Consider the following 7,729-nt stretch of genomic DNA (forward strand, 5'->3'; position numbering starts at 1 on the left):
TATTTAAGCTCCCGTTATGCTAGTCTTAACTTTTTGTACAGGGCAGAGACAGATGAAAGCAAAAAGAAAAAAAATTACTGTTTGGGGCAGGTAAATAAAACTCGCACCACTTGATTATGTAAGTGTGATACTTAGTTATAGAATCAGCGCACAGCATAGAAGGAGGCCATTTAGTTCTTCTGAAGAGCAATCGACTTAGTCCTGCAGTTCCTTTATAGCCCTTTATTTTTTTTCTCCTTCAAGTTGTCATAATATCCACTCATGTATATCATGAGATGCAGACAGGCAGTGATTGACACACAGGTTAACCAATGAACACACGATACATAACAGCCAATCACCAGACAGGATACCACCACTATAAAGCACACAGGGCATTAAGACTCTCTCTCTACAGGACACAGCTACTGAGATAGTAAGAGTGCACAAGCCAGTGAGCACTATCACCATGAGGTAGAGAGCTAGTCTGGTCAAGCCAGTAGGAGGTTAAGAGTTAGATTGATAGAGTGGCAACTCACAGCAGACTATGTACAGCAATCAGGAAGTTCAATAAAACAGTGCTGGACCATCTCCTGTGTCAGAAGCCAGTTTCTAGTTTCACAGCATCCAGTTGCAGTCAACGTTGAACCAACTTACTTAACACATCATGGTACCAGAGTGCTATTAATCCTAACGAACCTACCTCGAGTGCATCTGCAATGACCAGCAAGCAGCCATCCAGCGGCATGGAAAACATCCAGCCTCCTTCGCAACTCCAGATCTCCGGCAACCTCGGCGCCAACTGGAAAGTCTTCAAACAAAAGTTTCTCCTGTATATCGAGGCCTTCGACCACGAGGCAGCATCGGATGCCAGAAAGATCGCGCTGTCCTGTTGACTGCGGGGGATCACGCCATCCACATCTATAACTCACTTACGTTTGCCGATGGCGAAGACAAGACAAAGTTCAAGACAGTTCTGCTGAAATTCGACAGCCACTGTGGCATTGAGGTGAATGAGAGCTTTTAACGGTACATCTTCCTACAGAGGCTTCAGGGTAAGGATGAACCTTTTCAGTCCTTCTTGACCCATCTCTGCATCCTAGCACAGTCATGTAATTATGACTCGACAACTGATTCCATGATCCGGGATCAGATCGTTTTCGGGGTCCAGTCCAATTCCCTGCGGGAGCAGCTCCTCAAAATCAAACAGGTGATCCTCTCCGTCGCCATCGAAACGTGCGTTGTCCATGAGCATGCCAGAAATCGCTACTCCCGCATCAGGGCAGCAGAAACTGCAAAACTGGCCTCCCACGAGGCAGAAAGGGTGCAGGCCATAGCGAAAATGCAAGGCCTGAGCATCGAGGAGAGTGTCAACTCACAGCAGACTATGTACAGCAATCAGGAAGTTCAATAAAACAATGTTGGACCATCTCCTGTGTCAGAAGCCAGTTTCTAGATTCATTGCATCCAGTTGCAGTCAACGTTGAACCAACTTACTTGACACATCACAAGTATTTATCCAATCCCATTTTGAACGCTACCATTGAATTTCAAACCCTAATCATGCACTACGTGAAAAGGTTTTTCCTCATTGCACCACTGGTCCTATCTTCAATCACCTCACATTTGTGCCCTGTCATGAAATGAACAAACTTTTTGAGCATCTAGTTGTCATCATAAAATAACAACAACAACTTGTATTTATAGTCTTTTAATGACAGTAAAATGTTCTCCAGACTTGAACAACTTCCAGCTCCAGGTCTGTGTATAACATTTAAACTAAGGAAGAGTCATGTCATACATAAGCAAATATGTGATTTATACAAGTAAATGTAAAGAAATGTCACCACAGTCCCAGAGGCTCCTCTCCCCTTTGAAAGAGAGCTGACTGGTGGTGATTTAATCTGGGGGCCACCACACCTCAGTCAAGGGGCAAGGTTGAGAAGGCACGACCCTACTGAAAACTTCTTTTTAAATTAGCTGACAGTTATTCAACTTTCTAAGCTCCAGGCATATATATTGGGTGGGATTCTCCGTTAGCTGACGGCAAAATCATGAAATCATGATTGGGCGGAGAATTGGTTTGGATGCCAAAAACGTGGCGGACACCAAATTGAAATTGTCCGTCGCCTCGACAGCAGCATCAATGCATTCCAGAACGCACGAATAGTAATCACTGTTTGCATACAATTAGCAGGCCCAACCCACTATTCTCCAGGGCCTCCGCGATTCTCCGCCGACGATGGGCCAAATTCCTGATAGTGCGGTTCACTTGTGCTTTTAAAAATCATGAAACCGAGTCGTGGCTGATGAGGGAGAGAGAGGAGGTAAGACAGGGAGAGGAGCGACTTTGGGTTGCCGGGCTGGATACTGGCCGGGTTGGCTCGGGTGGAGAAGAGGGCCCTGAAGGGCCGGGGTTGGGGGTGATTGGGGAATGGGCCGGGCGCTGGACAGGGGCCGTGGAGCATACCGTTAGCAAGGGCAGCACTCGCCGATGATACCCCTGGCAGCAGGGTTGGGCGCCAGGGATAGAGTCCCCATGATGACGGGCACCAGGGGTGCTGGGATGTGTGTTGGGGGGGGGAACATGAGGGGGCAGCGCCAACCGGGGGCACCATGTACCCCGCTGGATCGAGTTGCGCACGGGAGTACACACCATGCTAACATGTCGGCCTTTCATCCTCTACACACAACGGATATTGGAATTCAATCAGCAATGGTGGCCTTCCTGCTTGTCGCCGCGGCCCTGGGGGATGCACAGCGGCTGTACGAGTTGAAGCTGCTCGAAACAGAGGATTCTGCGGTAGTGGTTCATGGCCCAGAGGAACAGGAGGCAGCCACTGAGGATGGAGAGCTGGCCACCCAAAAGGCCGAGGAGGAAAAGGTGCAAAGGAGAGCTAGCCACCGCGTGAGGCCTCTCATGTATTGGCAGTGACTGTCGTTTGAGGACCTCCCGGACCGGGCATGCCGTCGAAGACTCCGGCTGAGCAGGGGAACAATGCAACATATCTGCCAGATCATGGCGTACCTGGTGCCATCGGATCCCTGGGGTGACAGTGATGGGGATGGCTGGGGTGTGGGGAGCCTAGCCCACCCATGACATCCATCCAACCCCCCACTCTCCCCTGCCCCCCATCTCTGGCCAACCCAAACCAGCCCACCTCTCACACCCATCTGACAGCACCGAGGCTGGTAACAGTGTTTATAGGTGTTTAAAGTGCACAAAAATATACAGATATGTACCCTGGCCCCTATAACTAAACTGTGCCCTGCACCCCTGCCAACGTAACTGGTGTCCAACTTTCTGGCCACCACGCGCATACGCCGGGGCAGAGACGCCCACCACACGCATGTGCGGACCCACGCTGGCGCATCGCGCCGGAACAGCGCTTAGCACTCTGGCGCCATGCTGGCTCTCTGTGGCCCACTGAATCGCTGGGCCAAGAGGCCCGTTGATGCCGGCGTGAAACACTCCAGTGTTTACGCCGACTTCAACACTTGGCCGAGATTTGGGAGAATCCCGGCCGTGCGCTCTGAGTTTTCGGCAACCTCGCATGACGGTTGTGGACTGTGTCCAGCGCCGCCACAGTCGGGGGGGATGGGGGAGCCGTTCGGCTGGCCGGGGGTACTTCGGCAGAGGCTGGGGGTTGATAGTCCGGAGGTGGCGAGGGGGTTGCAAGGGGGCACTATCTGGCAGGCCAGGTCCGCGTGCGGCCGGTGCCATGTTGTACGGCGCGAGAACCTTCTTAACTTTCAGGACAGTTAATTCTCACAGTGGTATGAATAGTCAGGTTAATTCGAAAATATATTGCTTGGTAGAGATGGCAAGCCAATAATTTTATGGGGGTTGGGGGGGGAGGTGTAAGTGAAGAGATTACCAAACAGAAATACAAACATTCTATGACTATTATTTATTCACAGATTCATCAATTATTTTGTGTGGCAGTTAAAGCAAACGCAAGGTCAGGATTTTGTCATATTCTGTTGATTCTTTGAGATGCAGAGAAGACACGATTGAAACAAATCTAAAGAAAGATTTTCTGTGAACGAATCTCTGCAAATGCAAGAAAGGTAAAAAAAACATTGGCCTCAATTTACCTTCTCTTCTGAAGGACGAGCATGTTGGTAATGTCTATTTGAACCCCTAAGCACAGGCAGATAGCTCTACAGTTTAATATCCGAAGGTCAGTGTCTTTGACAAAGTGACACTCCATCAGTATTGCATTGGAGAATCAACAAAGCATTGTCAGGGACTGGGATGCACTCACAACCGTCCAACTCAGGAATTGCACCAATGGAGACAAACTTGGAAACAACATATAATGTTTTATTCTCATGAGAGTTGCTGAGCAGCAAGGTGAAATACAGTGAAGCTTTGCTGTACTATGACCAGCCTGTTGGATTGTGTGTTCATAAGCAGCAAAACAAAATATGATGGCATCACAATCTGAAGAGAAGTACGCATTGCCTAAGAAGTGCATATAAAGTCAGGGTAGGCAAAGCAGCCGTTTGTGTTGCTCTAGACAAAGAGCAGGGATGTGAAAGTAATTGGATAGGGCTGGGACACACATGGTGAACCGAATGATGTGCTGTTGATTCTATGGCTGGATTTTGTTCCTTTTGTGTGGTCACTGCGGAGGCATTGGAAGCATATGCAGTTCTGCTGGTGTAGCAGGCAATCAGGCACATGTGTTCTCACAGCTACCATCCAATTAAGGAGCCACAGCAACATGGCTGTCCACTTAATGCACCGGAGGCACCGGACTACTCAATCTGAGACTTAATCTAAAACTGTTCACAATACTCCAGGCATGGTCTAACTAGTGCCTTGTATAGTTTTAGCAGGAATTCCTTATTTTTATACAGCATTTCCTTTCAAATAAAGGCCAACATTCCATTTGCCTTCCCAATTACCTGCTGAACTTGCATGCTAGCTTTTTGTCATTTATGCACGAGAACCCCCAAACCCCTCTGTGCTGCAATTTTCTGCTGTCTTTCTCCATTTAAATAATATTCAGCTCCTTTATTCTTCCTACCAAAGTGCATACCTTCACATTTTCCTATGTTATATCAAGTACAGATACACCCCAGCAACTGATAGAGGTTGTGGCAGCCAAGGCAGTAGAAGGGTTTTTGGAGGCCAGGCCAACTCTAAACCCCAGGCTGATGATATGTTTCTGGAGTCAGCCACAAAAATATGGTGGGTGTTCCAGAGGCCGTGCACACCATGGCAGACATGATGCTGGACTCTATCCACGATACACATGTTGTTGTGTGTTTGTTGGTTGCACCCTTGGCTTCCTCCAAGAGAGGTTGTTAACTTTCATGGAGATCCAGGTCCAAAAGACCAATCTGTGGATGCTGGAGGTGCATAATGACCAGAATATCATGACTGAATCTATGAATTCAATGTAGCTGTGGAAAGGGGTCAGCAGGGCAGGACAAGCATGGCTTCTGCTTCTGGGCTTCCTCTCAGGGAGCTCTGAGAGTATACAGTATCTCCTTAGCCCTTCTGCCAGGGGTTCCAGATCTCAGGAAGCCGTGATGCCAGAAATTGCACCTATGCAAGAGCGCCTCAGCATTCCAGAACCCTTTGGTCCTCAGGCAACCAAAGGACGGCTGACAAAGTCATGTTAAACCATGGGACAGCATGATTAGTAACAAGTGTAGGGTCACACCGTACTAGAGCACCCATATAAAAGTTAAGAAGAACGCTTAGCTGCAGCTAGGAATCATGGATGCTCTACGTATCTAGACGTTGGGCTCATTTTAATAATTATATTGCCGGTAGATTGCAGACCATAAAATGTCATTTGCACTGTGCCTACTGCCTACTCAACTGCCCATGCCCCATCACAATTTTACCAGCAGCTTGGGAGGGTCAGGGTGGCCCACCCACCAGTGTACCAATTGAGGTCTTCAACTGACCAAAAGATGTCCTCATCCCATCAATAACAGGATAGGCCCAAGTCAAGTGTACAGTCGGGCAGCTCCCACTGAATGGTCTGGTGCCGGGAAATGGTGTGGGTTTCTTTGAGGGGCGGGGGAGTGGGGGTGGTGACATAGTGCCAGAGAATGGGGTGGAGAGTGTGGAACTGAGCATTTCCAGCAATGTGATAAGTGCACAATGTGCTGAGGGAAGACAAAGTGCAAACAAGGATTCCTGTCTTCAGGACATGCTGATTTTACATCACAAGCTCCAATACATGAAGGATTGTGATGCAGAATGGTGCAGTACAGGTCAGCAGAGCACTGTAGCAGTGCGGTGAAGCTGCAATATAGGTTTCTGCTCTTCCATGTTCCGCAGAAGGACAAGTAAAACATTTCCTTAACCTTGCTTCAGCTGTCTTCAACAGTGCCTTTAAGCACTGCTTTTAGGCTACTGCAGAACCAGGAAATGAAAACTAGTTGGAGTTTAATCTGCACATGCTCCACATACTTTTTCATGCATTTTGCAGAAGGGTCCTAAGTCAGGCATATGAACATTCTTTGAATATTCAAATTGATCTAATGACACCAAAAGCAATGTGAACCCCATTCATGTAGACAAATGAAATTTAATATGCTGCTGAACAGATCAGGTGCATGAATACGTGCGCAGGCTGTACCCATTTTATAGCCATGACTTGGACAAATTGCATATTAATTTGTACACCAATATGACCAAATAACTTCTGATGAATGTAACCCAGGCCAAGTGCTGTGATTCTGGAATAGACCCACCATTTAAAGGGTGTTTGACATCTCTGCTCTAGAATGTAATGTCTCTGAAAGTTACTGCATGGAATGTAACCACTTCTGTCATGGCTAAACATAGATACATAGATACATAGAAGATAGGAGCAGGAGGAGGCCTTTGGCCCTCCAAGCCTGCTCCGCCATTCATCACGATCATGGCTGATAATCCAACTCAATAGCCTAATCCTGCTTTCTCCCCATAGCCTTTGATCCCATTCTCCCCAAGTGCTGTATCCAGCCGCCTCTTGAGTACATTCAACGTTTTAGCATCAACTACTTCCTGTGGTAATGAATTCCACAGGCTCACCACTCTTTGTGTGAAGAAATGTCTCCTTATCTCTGTCCGAAATGGTTTACCCTGAATCTTCAGGCTGTGACCCCTGGTTCTGGACACACCTATCATTTATAACATCTTCCCTGCATCTACACTGTCGCGTCCTGTTAGAATTTTATAAGCCTCTATGAGATCCCTCCTCATTCATCTGAACTCCAGCGAGAACAATCCCAACCTGGTCAATCTCTCCTCATATGACAGTCCCGCCATCCCTGGAATCAGTCTGGTAAACCTTCGTTGCACTCCCTCGAGGGCAAGAACATCCTTCCTCAGAGAAGAAGACCAAAACTGCACACAATACTCCAAGTATGGCCTCACCAAGGCACTTTACAATTGCATCAACACATTCCTGCTTTTGTACTCAAAACCTCTTGCAATGAAGGCCAACATAACATTAGCCTTCTTTACCGCCTGCAGCACTTGCATGCTAACCTTCAGCGAATAGTGCACAAGGACACCTAGGTCCCGCTGCACACTCTCCTCTCCCAATTTACAACCCTTCCTGTTTTTGCTTCCAAAATGAATAACCTCACACTTATCCAAATTATACTGCATCTGCCATTGTTTTGCCCATTCATCCAACCTGTCCAAATCTTGCTGTAGGATGTTACAGTTATCATAGATCATAGAATTTGCAGTGCAGAAGGAGGCCATTCGGCCCATCGAGTCTGCACCGGC

Source organism: Scyliorhinus torazame, chromosome 4, assembly GCF_047496885.1.
Source record: "Scyliorhinus torazame isolate Kashiwa2021f chromosome 4, sScyTor2.1, whole genome shotgun sequence".
Lineage (NCBI taxonomy): Eukaryota > Metazoa > Chordata > Chondrichthyes > Carcharhiniformes > Scyliorhinidae > Scyliorhinus > Scyliorhinus torazame.